Raw genomic sequence first — 15,999 nt, 5'->3', positions numbered from 1 at the left:
ACATACGGATGACATACGCGCGGAAAAAACGCAGACTCGCACCGTACATAGATGCCACACAAAACCGCAATGCAGGAAAAATGCTGCGTTTTTTTACGTGCGCAAAACGGACACGTTCGTGTGAATAAGACCTTAGTTTGCACTGTACGGGTGCATCCAGACATGGCGGATTTTTTTTATTTGCAGCTTGCTCATTTTTGTGTAGAGAAGCAGCAGATTTTCACAGCAGATTACACCCTTTGCAATGGATAGGTTGAAATCTGCATGTAGCATATGTCGATTTTGACGTTGATCCTTTGCGGATTTGCTGTGAGTGTGGCGGAAATTGTCTGCCACATATTAACGCACACTACATGCACCTGCTATTGCGGTAACAGGGATATAGCTCTGGGCATGTGCCTGACCACTAAAGGTGCTGGGCATGAGTCTGGCCATTGTCACTGACCACCTGGACCGCCTTGGACCACCTGGACCGCCTTGGACCACCTGGACCGCCTTGGACCACCTGGACCGCCTTGGAAAACATTACAACCATAAAGAGATTTTACATTACCTTCTTCCACATTGCAGAAAAACATTAACCATTATAATATTGTTATACAGCCCATAATCACCTGTTCTTAACCCCTTGAGGACATGTCACGTACAGCCGCCAAGGGGAAATATGGAGCCCGCTCACGGGTTGAGCGCGCTCAATACCGAGCTGGTATCGGCTGTATGTTACAGCTGACACGCCAGTGCAACAGGTGGAATCGAAGATCACTTTGATTCCTCCTGTTTAACTACTTAAAGAGTCTCTGTCACCACATTATAAGTGCCCTATGTTCTACATACTGGGATCGGCGCTGTAATGTAGATCACAGCCGTGGTTTTTATTTAGAAAAACAATAAATTTTGACGGAGTTATGACCTACTTTAGATTTATGCTAATGAGTTTCTTAATAGACAACTGGGCGTGTTTTACTTTTTGACTAAGTGGGCGTTGTAAAGAAGTGTATGACGCTGACCAATCAGTGACCAATCAGCGTCATACACTTCTCTCCATTCATGTAATCAGCACATAGTGATCCTGCATTGTTCACGATGTGCTGTCTTATACTGACACATTAACGTTACTGAAGTGTCTTGACAGTGAATAGACATCACCTCCAGCCAGGACGCGATGTCTATTCACACTCCCGACACTTCTCTAACTTACAGATGAAAATCCGATAAATGGCTGTGTCTCCAAGGGGTTTATGGCAGTAGGGTGGATATAAAAGAATCTCATTACTGATTCATTGATTACAAATACTTTAATGTGATTTATATAGACCCAGCTTCCTGCGAGCCTCTGATATCAGATGATTTTTCTTCTGCGGGAAAGGATAGTAGATCTGTCTCTCTCTAGAAGTCGGATTAGAAGATGGAAACTGACATAATGCAGGAATTGGGTTCTTGTGGGAAGATTTCCTGTGAAAATTGTGAAATCACCAGTCATTTTTCTTATAACCATGTTCTCAGTATTTCAGAACTCAGCAGCCTATTACACAGCCTGTTCCCCAGCTTCAGGATAGCCAATAACAGCATGTACAACCACCTACATATATTAAGTCGCTTCTTCTTACAGGCAGTGTCCACCCTTGAACATTTCATCTTTGCTTTTTAATCTAAATAGGTTGCTGTATGGTTCTTTCATGAAGCTCTGTAATACGGTATATTATGGAGAATGCCACAAAACCTCTGACTGCCTCTGGGGATCACAGAGAGTTATCGTATAAGCCCACCATAGGAGGCTGTGGGTGCCATATAACAGATCCATACCAAACGGATCTGTAATATGACTGTGTGCATTATGGCTTTATTATTTCTAACAATTGTCTGACTACTAATTGCCTTGAGTAGTCCCATTCACTTGTCGTATCCTGTTATACAAGTGGAGAGCATGTTTACCCAGATGTCCATGCATCCCTTAACCCTATTGCTAACATCAGCCCTGTATATTAATCTTTAATTATCACACTAAATAAAGACTATAAAAACATTTCTTGCTTGTTTTCTGTTGCTGATGTTTTAGGAGCGCAGTGATGATCCATCTGCACCATACGGTGGATGTCTAGGTGAGCATGCCACGTGCTATCTCTCTCCATCAGATAGTCCTTGTGCAGCAATTCCAGAGTTACTTCTTTGATAGGGATCTGATTGTGAAATGCTGATTGTCTCCTAACTCTCTCGTTGACTTGGACGGTGGTAAGATTTGGTGGGGTAAAGGTAAATCCATTTTCTCCTGTAAATAAAGAATACATTACATTCAAGGGTAACTAAACGTTCAACAAACTTCTGACATGTCATAGTGCCTTGTCAGAAGTTTTGATTGGTGGGGGACTGAGCACTGAGAGCCCCACCAATCGCTAAAACGAAGCTGCAGAAGTGCTCGTGTGAGCGCTCATCCGCTTCGTGTCTGTTCAGCTATTTCCGGAAATCAATGTATTGGAGTACGGGCACAATAGAAAGTCTATGAGCCTGTACTCCGCTACATCGGCTTCCGGAAAAAGCCGAACAGAAATGAAGTGTCTGAGCGCTCACACGAGCACTTCTGCCACTTTCTTTTAGCGAATGGTGGGGGCCTCAGTGCCCGCACGCCCACCAATCACTATCACATGTCAGAAGTTTGTTGAACGTTTAGTAGCCCTTTAAAATATAAACTTAAAGAGGCTCTGTCACCAGTTTATAAGTGCCCTGTCTCCTACATAATCTGATCGGCGCTGTAATGTAGAGAACAGCCGTGGTTGATTTTGAAAAACGATCATTTTTAAACAAGTTATGAGCAATTTTAGATTTATGCTAATTAGTTTCTTAATGACCAACTGGGCGTGTTTTTACTTTTTACCAACTGGGTGTTGGACAGAGGAGTGTATGACGCTGACCAATCAGTGACCAATCAGTGACCAATCAGCATCATACACTTCCCATTGTTCCAGCCCAGCTTCTTTCACTGCACAATCACACTGTAACGATGGGCTGGAACAATGAGAAGTGTCTGAGGCTGATTGGTCACTGATTGGTCAGCGTCATACACTCCTCTGTACAACAGCCAGTTGGTCAAAAGTAAAAACACACCCAGTTGGTCATTAACCCCTTAATGACCAGCCTATTTTAGACCTTAATGACCAAGCCATTTTTTAAGTTTTTCCATCGTCTCATTCAAAGAGCTATACACTTTTTATTTTTACGTCGACATAGCTGTATAAGGTCTTGTTTTTTGCGGCACCATTTTGGGGTACATAGAATTTATTGATTAACTTTTATTAACTTTTTTTGGGGGGGAATAGAAAAAAAACCGCAATTTCACCACACTTTTTTGCGTCCTAAATTTACGCAGTTTACCGTGTGGTATAAATAACACAATAACTTTATTCAGTGGGTTGTTGCGATTTCAACGATACCAAATTTGTATCGTTTTTGTATGTTTTACTACTTTTACACAGTGAAAACACTTTTTTTTCAAAATTATTTGTTTTTGTGTCTCAATATTTGAAGAGTCGTAACGTTTTTATTTTTTCGCCGATGCAATTGTAGGAGGGCTTTTTTTTTGCAGGAAGACTTGTAGTTTTTATCGGTACCATTTTGGAGTGGATGCGACTTTTTGATCACTATTTATCACTTTTTTTTTAAGGCTGGATTCAAAGAAAACAGCAATTTTTGCAGGTTTTTTATTTTATTTTTTACGACGTTCACCGTGCCGGTTAAATGATGTAATAAGTTTATAGTTGGGGTCGTTACGGACGCGGCGATACCAAATATGTGTAACTTTTTTACTTTAATTTGTTTGTTAATAATAAAGCAGTTTGTAAGGGGGAAAAGTGTGTTTTTAGTTGGTTTTTTTCCACTTTTTATGAAACTTTTTTTTCACTTTTTTACTAGTCCCACTAGGTGACTTCACTATGTGATCATACGATCGCATTTATAATACACTGCAATACTTCTGTAGTGCAGTGTATTATGCCTGTCCGTGTAAAGCGGACCGGCATCTGATAGGTCATGCCAGTGGCATGATCTAGCAGGCATTCACTACAGGCAGACCTGGGGGCCTTTATTAGGCCCCCAGCTGCCATCGGAGACACAGACACTCGGCGATCTTATCGCCGGGTGTCGGTGGGATGAGAGGGAGCTCCCTCCCTCTCTCCAAAACCACTCAGATGCGGGGCACGCTATTGAGCACCGCATCTTAAACGGGTGAAATCGATACTTTTATCGCTCTCACACGCTCGAGCAGGGACGCCCCCAGCCCTCAGCTACGTCTGGCAGCTGAGAGCAGGGAGATTTGACAGCTCCCTGATCTGTTTACTTATTCCGATGCAGCGACGTAAAAAGTCTATTGCATCGGAATAAGGCCCGTTAGTGACCGACGTAGAAACACTATGGGCCGGTCACTAACGGGTTAAGAAACGAATTAACATAAATCTAAAATTGCTCATAACTTGCTCAAAAATGATTGTTTTTCAAAATAAAAACCACTGCTGTTATCTACATTACAGCGCCAATCAGATTATGTGCAGTGTATAGTAGACATGATAGCTGTTAGGCTCCGCTCACTAGCTCAGAGAAAACGGAGTATTAGGCCTCATTTACACGAACGTGATATATGTCCGTGCGACGCGCGTGCTTTTCACGCGGGTCGCATGGACCTATACAAGTCTATGGGGGCATGCAGACAGTCCGTGAGTTTTGCTCAGCGTGAGTGCGCTGAAAAAAACTCACGACATGTTCTAAATTTCTGCGTTTTTCGCGCATCACGCACCCATTGAAGTCAATGGGTGGGTGAAAACCACGAAGGTCGCACGGAAGCACTTCCGTGCGAACTGCGTGATTCGCGCAAGAGCTGTCAAACTCTGAATGTAAACAGAAAAGCACCACGTGCTTTTCTGTTTACAAACATCCAAACGGAGTGTCAGAATTTAGAGATGAGCGAACCGAACTTCACCGGGTTCGGCCGAACTCGTTTTGACCGAACCCGGCAAAAAAATTTCCGGTACGCGACGTCAGGAGACAGTCACTGTCCAGGGAGCTGAAAGAGTTAAACTGGTTCAGCACCCTGGACAGTGACTTCCGATCACAATATACATGAACGTGTAAAAAAAAAAAAGAAGTTCTGACTTACCGATAACTCCCGGCTTCTTCCTCCAGTCTGACCTCCCGGGATGACAATTCAGTCCAAGTGACAGCTGCAGCCAATCACAGGCCAAGCACAGCCTGCAGCCAATCACAGGCTGCAGCGGTCACATGGACTGCGGTGTCATCCAGGGAGGTGGGGCCGGATGTCAAGAGAGGGACGCGTCACCAAGGCAACGGCCGGGAGACCGGACTGGAGGAAGCAGGAAGTTCTTGGTAAGTATGAACGTCTTTTTTTTATTCACAGGTTGCTGTATATTGTGATCGGAATTCACTGTCGAGGGTGCTGAAAGAGTTACTGCCGATCAGTTAACTCTTTCAGCTCCCTGGACAGTGACTGACGTCGACTAGCCTCATCTCTATGATGGCGGCTGCATGAAAATCACGCAGCCGCGCATCATACACGGATGACACACGGAGCTGTCAAGTGCCTTTTGCGCATGCAAAACGCTGCGTTTTTTTGCGTGCGCAAAATGCACACGCTCGTGTAAATGAGGCCTCAGAGATAGAGCTTGCAAAGGGGAAAACTGATAAAAATGCAGGATACAAGTCATATAATGGCCAGACATAGTGTTATTCCTCATGTACACACATATAACAGCTTATATTGAAGAGTCACCTGAAAGATACGCTTTGTTTAAATGGTTAATTGAATGCTATTTAACAAGCCTCCTTGGCACACAATGATTTCTGTACACGTTGCACTGAGTTCTGTGTTTTGGACTGAGTCCAGGCCCTAGATTAAACAAATCCAAGCTGCCATATCTAGTTAGTCTATATTATCTGTGCGCTGCTGAGCACAATGACCAAGAAAACGCCAGAAAAATAACAGTGTTAACTCTTACATAACCTAAACTAAATAAAAAGTCAGACTATAACCAGGGCATTGCATTTGCTCAGATGCTGCTATTAGGGTATGTTCACACGGCCTATTTACGGACGTAATTCGGGCGTTTTTGCCCCGAATTACGCCCGAAAATAGCGCCTCAATAGCGCTGACAAACATCTGCCCATTGAAAGCAATGGGCAGACGTTTGTCTGTTCACACGAGGCGTATATTTACGCGCCGCTGTCAAATGACGGCGCGTATATAGACGCCCGCGTAGAAGAAGTGACCTGTCACTTCTTTGGCCGTAATTGGAGCCGCTATTCATTGACTCCAATGAATAGCAGCGCTAATTACGGCCGTAATTGACGCGGCGTTCAAGCGCCTGCACATGCCGGTACGGCTGAAATTACGGGGATGTTTTCAGGCTGAAACATCCCCGTAATTTCAGCCGTTACGGAGCCCCGCCGTGTGAACATACCCTAATACTTGAAGCAGCAGGCATGCTAGCTGTATCTGTATACAAAGCCTTTCTGCGTGCCCAAAAGAAAATACAGAATGGAATGTGCTGTTTTACTATTGATGCCAACAATATGTGTAAAGATCAAGATCATGGCTACAGTTAATAATGGAAGCCATGACACTAACGGATTCAATTACAAACTAATCTAAACTGACGGACTCCATTGCATACTGCACTATTCTTGCAGCAAAAAAATACCCGAATAGCTAGCGAAACCACTGACGGAGCCTGCCAATGCAATTGTGAACAGAGCCTAACCCTTTCGGCCTTTAATCCTTTTATGTGCTCATATATAGTAGTTAGGCCCCCTTTGTACCCCCATATAGCAGTTAGGCCCCCATTTTGCCACCCATACAGTAGTTAAACACCCTTTGTGCCACCCAGATAGTAGTTAGACCCCTTGTACCCTTTATATAGTAGTTAAGGCCCGCCTCTGCACCAATAAAAATAAAACCTCCCCTAACCCCGCTTCCACGATGATCGGATAGGTCCTCTGTCTGTTTCTGTTGACCGTGGCCCGGCGTAGTGACACCAACATCCTCCCGACCTCTAGTAGGCCACAGTCCATAAACAGCCTGTGGCTTACAAGAATAAGCAGCGGGGCAGGGAACCAATGGCTCTCCTCTTCACGGCCGCATAAATGCAGCTCGGTGCTGGAGCCCACTGGAGGACCAGGTCCTGCGGTGGGCCAGTCTGTCGCTGTGCACAGGCAACTATATCATGATTTTGAGAAATATATAACTACAGTTTATGTCACTTATACTGCATAATAAACATGTGATTTGAGTATTAGGTCTCTAGATGTGAAAATCATACTGGGTCTTTATAGACTCTCTTAGACAATATTACTGGATTCCATATAGCTTGTACCCTTCTATAGTGAAACAAAAATATTTTTAGTAGCAGTGATAATAGATAGAAATTGTCTACAGTAATACCCTGAATCTCGGTAAGTCATAATTGGTCCTAAAGATAACGATAAGATATAATTACCAGATAGTCTGCAATTATAAGGGTTGTAACCTTAAAACATTGAAGTGAAAGAATTGGATTAGAGTCCAAAGTGCTTAAAAACTTCCATTGACAACGTTAAAGATGAACTGCTTTCAATTTTAATTTCACCTTTACTTATTGCTAACCCTAATGATTTAGACATCGTGGAAATAACTAAACTTCTTTTAATTATCTGAGATGCTATCGAAACATGGTGATGTTCGCACTGATGAAATTTACAGTTCTTTTCCTGTTCCTGTTGCCTTGTTATACTTTACCCTTCTCCAGAACGAAATTCTGTAATAGGTTTTAAACATATTTACTCCTAGAAATGTACAATGTATACCCTACAGCCCCATATACCTGGTTTATAAACAATGATGTGTGTCTGTAACATCCGCTTTATGGAATGATAATGCTTCTCCAGACCATCAATATCCTTGTTGGTTTTCTTCCTAGAAACATCAGCCGGATCCTTGTCAGTATGAGTGACAGACGATACCATATTCTCACATTTATATCCCTTTGTTATGTGTCTCCACAATAGGAACTGCTCCAAACAGACGCTGTTACAATTCATCTCTGTTGCCCTTTAATAAAAAGTTACGTTTAAAATCTGCCGCCAGTTACGGTTGTCAGGGCACTTAATAATGCAGTTTCACGTATAATATAACAATGCCCATAGACACAGTTAGGGAATGTTCACACGCAGTGAGCAAAAACGTCTGAAAATACGGAGCTGTTTTCAGGTGAAAACAGCTCCTGATTTTCAGACGTTTTTGTAGCAACTCCCGTTTTTCGCGGCGTATTTTACGGCCGTTATTGGAGCTGTTTTTCAATGGAGTCAATGAAAAGCGCCTCCAAAAACTCCCAAGAAGTGACATGCACTTCTTTTTCACGGGCGTCTTTTTTACGCGCCGTATTTTGACAGTGAGGGTATGTTCACACGGCCTATTTACGGACGTAAATCGGGCGTTTTTGCCCCGAATTACGCCCGAAAATAGCGCCTCAATAGCGCTGACAAACATCTGCCCATTGAAAGCAATGGGCAGACGTTTGTCTGTTCACACGAGGCGTATATTTACGCGCCGCTGTCAAATAACGGCGCGTAAATAGACGCCCGCGTCAAAGAAGTGACCTGTCACTTCTTTGGCCGTAATTAGAGCCGTTATTCATTGACTCCAATGAATAGCAGCGCTAATTACGGCCGTAATTGACGCGGCGTTCAAGCGCCTGCACATGCCGGTACGGCTGAAATTACGGGGATGTTTTCAGGCTGAAACATCCCCGTAATTTCAGCCGTTACGGATCCCCGCCGTGTGAACATACCCTGACGCGTAAAATTAAGGCTCGTGGGAACAGAACACAGTAAAACCAATTGAAAGCAATGGGCAGATGTTTGTAGGCGTATTAGGGGCGTTTTTTTCAGGCGTAATTCGAGGTGTAAAACGCGCAAATTACGTCTGAAAACACTGTTTGTGAACATACCCTAAACGTTCTGCGCTGTGAGCACTAATGTTGATAGAGTGTAAGCTTCGCAGCACCAGCCTTCCTCTTAAAACTCATCACTTGGAAATTATTGTATGCTAAGAAAGCTGACTGATGGTTGAACTTTTTTTTTTTTTTTCTGTAATGAATAAAAAAAAATTAAGCAATTTTGCAAGTAGCCTTTATTAAAAATATTCTGCCATTTATACAGCTCCGATGCTGATCTATGCATTTTCATGCTTACAGATTACAAACATGTGTGTGTAGTCTTAACCCCTCTTCTTGCTAACCTACAGACAGTAGGATAAGGGGGGGGGGGGATATGGAAGGGAGTAAAGTACAATGCGTATGGGGGGCAACTCTCTCCCAGTGTCAGATGTCTGGGGAAAAAAGGATGGGGCATGTTGGATTTCAATCTGCCCTATCCTTTGTTCCCACAGGAGATAAGCTGCTGCCAGAAGGGTCTGACAGTGCCTTATTGTTTTCTCCCGAAATGACATTTATGCCGATAGCTACCCTAATTCTTGACTGCTGGATAACACAATTTGGTTTGCAGTCTGTAACAGTGGGTGCACATAGGTCAGCACAGGAGCTATATACATAGGAAAGTTGAATATTTGTTAACCTAGACTATTAGTTACCTCATTTTTTTTTTAGATGCATAGGAGCAAAAAAAAAAAATAATATAGTGTTGTAAAGGTGTATATACCCACCCCACCAGATATTATCGCCATATATATATTTGACAAGGAGTGAAAATAGGATTGCCTTACATCATCTAACATGAATAGTTGTTGCTCGCAGTGTTACGGTAGGAATAGGTAACATAACAAAGGCTAACTATGATGTCACTGAAAAAATGAACCTATAACAGAGCTGTGACAAGCTAGTCAAAGACGAAAAATCTGCGATCACATAGTACTTAAAGCCATGGGAAAAAGAAAGTTCAACGCTGTGTTATTTATCACAGCCTAAAAAACAATTGTGTGGTCCTAACCAACTTCTATATACAAATCACCTCTGGTTATAAAAAACACAACATATATGAAGCCAACATTCAGAAAATATGTACCCCCCCCCTACTTCCACAGTCACTTAGGCCTCTCTCACACGGTCGTATTTCGGTCAGTAGTTCCAGGAGTGGAAAATAACAGAAGAGGTGCAAATCTTTCCATTATAGTTTTTCTCGGTTTATGTTTCAATCCTGGTTTTGTCTTCCAAATACTGATGCAGAATACTGTAGTGTGAAAGTGGCCTAAGTGAGGCATTTTTTTTTTGTTATTGTGAAATCGCGGCACAAAAACGTGTGTATGCAAATTACCAGCAAAAATGCAGCGTCTTTTCAAAACTGCAGTGTTGTTGCTGTGGTTTTGAGTATACATTGCATTTTTTCCCCAAGATTTTTTACAAAGTGCAGCAAACAAATGCCATGAATATTGCGTGTGTAAATACACCCTTCGGTCTGGATCACACGTGCAGTTCTTATGCAGTTTTTTGGTGTTGTTTTTGCCTCAGTTTTTCGTGCCAAAGCAAGAAGTGACGCCAAAAGGAAGGAAAAGTATAAGGCCAGGATCACACCCACAGTTTTTGCGGAAGTTTTTTGTCAGTTTTTGGAGTCAAAGCAAGAGGTGGATCCGAAAGGAAGGAAATATATAATGAAAAGACTGATGCATCTCCTTTCTTTTGTGTCCAGCTCAAAAAGCGGAGCCAAAAACGGCATCAATAACTGTATCAATACTGTGTGCGTGTGTAGTCTGGCCTTAGAGAATAATTAGCAGCCAGGTGTTAATAACCACATGCACAAGATTAGTTGAAGGGTTCTAGTACAAGTGCAGGTTTTGTTCAGATTTTTTTGTGCCGTTTTTTAAACCAAAACCAGGAGGGGAAGAAGTCTGCCTTTATATGTTCTAGTCCTTTACGTCCACACTTGGTTTATGCTTAAAAAAAAACCAAAAAAAACAGCAACAAAAAAAACACCTGATCAAAACGTGTACTGGCACCCAAGAGTTAAAAGGAAAGGATTCTGGCAGCAGGATATGTGATACACATTTCTCATCTGTTAAATGTCCTGCCTTTTCAGCGCCAATGATCCCGCGGTCCCTTACTGGTATTTGATAAGATGCCAGCATCACTGACGTGCTACAACCAATTACTGGGAAAGAGGGAAGAGTTAAAAAAAAGCTGCAAATTATACATCATGTCACCGAAAAAAATAATAATTATTTATACCTTTCCATTGTACAATTATCACTGGCGCTCTGCAGTGATTATTTTAGAATGGAAATGTGTAGTGGAGTTTTTATTTAATACATTTTCATACACCCCACCATTTGAGTCCTAAATCATGAAACATTTAAGTCCTAGTTCACGTCACGTTAAGCTCCCGACGTAAATGGTAAACGTAGGCCATCAGACTGTTAGATAGAAAAGCATAATTCGTCACTCCACAGAACACGTTTCCACTTCTCCAGAGTCCAGTGGCGGCGGCTTTACACTCCATCCGATGGTTGGCATTGTGCTTGATGATGTAAGGCTTTTGTGCAGCTGCTCGGCCACTTTATGTACAATGCGCCTCTATACGTGATCAGCCACTTCGCGACTCCGTTGCTGTGGTTCCTAAACGCTTCTACTTTACAACAATACCACTCACAGTTGATCGTTGAATATTTAGGGCAGAAATGTCACCACAATGGTGGCCTCCTATTACAGGACCACGCTGGACTTCAGTGAGCTCTTTAGAACGACCCATTCTTTCACAAATGTTTGTAAAGACGACTGCATGGCGAGGTGCTGGATTTTATACACCTGTGGCACTGTGACTGAATGAAACACCTAAGTTCAATGATTTAGAGGTGTGTCCCAATAGTTTTGTCCATATAGCCTTATTTTTATAGGAAACTCCCTCGGCTTAAAAGGTATGTCCAGTTTAATAAAATAGGGTTATGTTTGCAAGATACATCCAAAATTTGATAACTGTGTTTGGACAGTGGTTGCATGCTCTCATCTTTAGGCCTCATTCACATGGCTGTATAACATCCCTGCACATAAGACAGCAACCATAGAAGGGTATTGGGCCTTACTGTACCTCCTTATATTTCCTAGTGTAGACTATTTCCGAAAAACAGCACCATACAGACCACCGTACTGTGGCACACAGTGCCTACAGATTCATAGTACGGAGCCAAAGGGACTTGATGTACCTCCGTACAGCTTCTGCACACTCCTCTTTCATGTGCATGAGGCCCTCTTTGCCAAAGTTCCTGTAACCTTTCATCAAGCAGCAATATTTTATTCATAATTTGTCAATTTAGATATAATTAACTTTCATCTATGGATTCACACCTTGTGTCTTTGTGTTGGTCATAGTGCTGTAGTCAGCTTTCAATAGCAAATATGGACAGGGGTAAAGTGCTGAAGTGCAATTTCATAACCTCTATTATAATTAGGTAATACTTAGAATTAATGACTTATACTTGCCATGTAATCCTGGGCCAGGTTTCATCTGATGAAAATGCAATCAGCCTAATTATTATTCCACGATGTAAAGAGTTTTATTGCATGAGTGCATGACATAATTGCTATATTTAAGGAAAACTTTGCTTATTAATATCTTATTTACTGGGTTACATAAAAAGTTGTGTAGCACGGCAAATACTTTTTTGTTTTACTTATCTTTCACTGATTTGATTTAAATTTAAACATCGTTTCTTCTCCATTCACATCTAAAGCTGAATTCAGAATGCTGCTGGTTTCCTTTTACTAGTTCACAGTGCATTGTGCGAGCTCAGATGATGCCGTTTTTAAGCCAAAGCCAGGAGAGGATACTAACAAGAAGAAACAAATTACGCTGGGTTCACACGTTGACCCACATTTATTATGCAGGTTATGCCAGGTTTTGGCGTAAACTGCGCAAATAAAGTTGCAAGAGCTGACGTGCGACAAATCTGCTGTAATGTTTGCTGCTTTTGGCGCTTCTCTACAAACTTGACATGAAAAGTGGAAGTCGTCTCCAAGGAGATGTAGTTTAGGCCACATTTAGTAAGAAAACTAAGGAAAAATTGCGCAAATTTTAGGGGAAATCTTCGCCTGCTCATAGCAGATGTGGATTTTATTTTCTGACTGTCAGACAGTTCAAAAAGCACCACATTTATTAAGCAGCGTATGTCTTTGAATATATTTGGCACAGATCACTCCAACTACAACCCTGGTCTATGGCAGTGTAGGGGGTTACTGGGAACATCCCTGGTGATATAGGGCAATGAAGGTGTAAATGGTAATATCACTGGTTGGCTAGGGCATGCGCCTCCATCTGTGGCCGTAAACAATTCAGACACAGAGATATCATAGTGCAGTGTTTGTGATTTGCTGACTGGGTCAACGTAGTTTCTGCGTAATCTATGAGAAACCCGTGAAGAGTATGAGCAGTGTGAGGGCAAGAAGCAGGATACTTGTTTTAAAACTTTGGTGGCCAGAGTTGGCACCCTCCTCCCTCAGAGCCCCTGTGCAGCTGAACAAGCTATATGTCTGCACCTGAACTACCTCCTTTACTTAGACTGGTGTACGATTTGACGTTCTTAGTAAATGTGGACCATTGTGGAGTTGTTGCGGAATGTTGGCTGCAGAATCTGCTCCGAAAGCCTGCAACAAACTGCAGGCTGATCTGCGTCAGATTGAGAATTTTGGTTGGGGATTTCAACCATTGCAATGCCATACATGTAGATTTGGGTTCGGATTTTCAACAGCATATTTTTTTTTACCCTGCCTAATGGAAAGACTTTTACTTCTCTTTTTTGGATCCAAATCACAATGGAATTCAATAAAAAAATAAATTTTAAAATTTTAAAAATGCAGTAAGCTCCCAAGTTTCCTAGTGGCAGCTGCAGACAGACACAATTTTGTAAATTATCCTTGTAATTCTTTTACCAGTAATAGCAAGAGCCCATAATTTTGCATTAAAAAAACCAGTGCACAGTGGCACATGCATAGGGGATTGTAGCGATTGAAACATAGCCAGAGAAACGTATATTACGCACTCACACGTGGCGTATGTGCCCTGTATTTCCACAGCGTAAAAATATGCTGTGTAAAACTAGAATGTAAGCCTATGGGAAAAATATTCTGCAACTTAGACATACTTCTCTAGTTTTTACGTTGTAGAATAAATTTACCATAGGCATACATTGTAAAAGTTCCACAGCATATTTTTACGGTGCGGAAAAACGAGGCAGGTTTGAGTGCACCCTCAACATGAGTGCACCCTTAGGCTGAGATCACGTGGGGCGGATACGCTGCGTAAAAGCACGCAGCGTATCCACCCTGTGCGCTGCAGGGAATTCTGGGCGAAAAATTGCAACAAGCTGTGGTGCAGTTTTCTGCCTGGAATGTCCGTTGTGGAAAACTGCAGCACTTAGCCGGCCTGCTAGCAGGCTGGCCTCCTTGGAAGACATTTCCTTCCAGGAGGCCGCTGCATCCTGTGGTTAGCTGCTGCGGCGGTCACAGGGAATGAAGTGTCATCCCAGGAGGCCGGCCCTCTGACGTCATCCGGACCGACCCCTTAGGATGGTGTTTCATCCCATGTTTCCACCGCTACAGCCTGTAATTGGCTGCAGTCACATGAGATGAAACATCATCCCAGGAGTCCGAGCTGGAGGGAGGAACACAGACTTTTGGGTAAGTATGAGATTTTTATTTTCTGAGCTGCAGTTTTTGCAGAGGAATCGATGTGAACCCGCAACAAAAAATGCAACTGCTATTTGTTGCAGGATTTACCTCCCATTGAATTCAATGTGTAAAACCCGCAACAAATATGCTGCGTCTCCGCAATTACAATAGACATGCTGCGGAATAAAATTCCGCACCACCGGTCAATTTCTGAGCGTTTCTCCGCCCAGTATTTACGCAGCATGTGGATGAGATTTGTTTTATCTCATCCACTTTGCTGCTACTGTATTGGCTGCGGTTTTTCCGCAACTAATTCCGTTGCGGTAAAACCGCAGTATTTGTGCAACTTGTGAACTGATCCTTACAGTGAGTCACTATCTGTCTGAGGCTCCCTGACCTAACGCTTAGCGTGAAGTTACCCACCTAAAACTATACTCTCCTTTTATCCATACTGGGGTGTATTTACACATGTTGGTTTTGTGGTGTTTTTCTGCTACAATGTGAGCATGAAAAAAAAAAATGCCACGAAATCGGCAAGTGTAAATAAAGTGACCAGTATTTTTAATTGAAAAAGGTTTAAAGAGGTTAACCAGTTTGAAAAAAACACTTGTTCCGTTGCAGGCACACTCCTCAGGGCCCCCAGTGATCAGCTATTAAAGGCGTTTACGAGAATTTAAAAAATTTGCCTAGCAGTAGGAAATGTGATAAAATAAAAAAAATAACCTATACCCGCCTATTAAATCCCCCACCAGTTGCGACTTTACTCTTTTGCATCACTGCAGTAAACAAAGACCGGCGGAAACCACCAGAGCGTCAACGCTGGAGCAGCAAGTGTTTTAACAGGGGAGTATTGTTTGTTTTTGTTTTTTTAGCTCATTCCCTACTGTCAGGCTACTTTTTTTTAAACTTCCAGAAAACCTTTTTAAAGAAGAACTGCTATAGAAAAGCATGACTCGGCTACTAGAGTCACTGGCAATTTACAGTTATACAGTACTGAGAGCATCCTCAATATGGCCCTTACTATAGCTAACAGAGAGGCATACACCTCTATTAGCTGAACATAGCCAAGTCAAGTAAATAAAATAACTGCATAACATTAAAAATTATGACTGTCACTATTATAACCCTGGCAGGTTGAAACCATTTCACACTTTAGCCAGTGAATAACTTTAGGTTTGTAGAACTGCATGTTTACACCAGATATTTGGAGGAAAACCAAATGGAACAATATAAAAAAAAAAAATCTCACTTTTGCCCTTGTATTCTTTTATGTGTTTCTATAGATTTTATTGAAGATAAAACATTGTTAGTACATATTACAATTTGATTCTGTCCTAGACATACATTCACTATAAGT

General features: G+C 42.2%; 1 protein-coding gene across 3 annotated transcripts in view; it reads left to right on the top strand.

Moving 5' to 3' along the window:
- XYLB (xylulokinase) overlaps positions 1-15,999 on the top strand; it is a 205,515-nt gene that overhangs the window by 15,941 nt on the left and 173,575 nt on the right. For all 3 annotated transcript variants that reach the window (XM_075827349.1, XM_075827348.1, XM_075827352.1), the window contains exon 2: positions 2,057-2,099. The gene's annotated coding sequence lies outside the window, so the exon portion shown is untranslated. The remainder of the gene's footprint in view (positions 1-2,056; positions 2,100-15,999) is intronic.

This window comes from Rhinoderma darwinii, chromosome 5, assembly GCF_050947455.1.
Source record: "Rhinoderma darwinii isolate aRhiDar2 chromosome 5, aRhiDar2.hap1, whole genome shotgun sequence".
Taxonomy (NCBI): Eukaryota; Metazoa; Chordata; class Amphibia; order Anura; family Rhinodermatidae; genus Rhinoderma; species Rhinoderma darwinii.
Note: the sequence above shows the minus strand (reverse complement) of the source record. Positions and strands in the feature narration are given on the sequence as shown.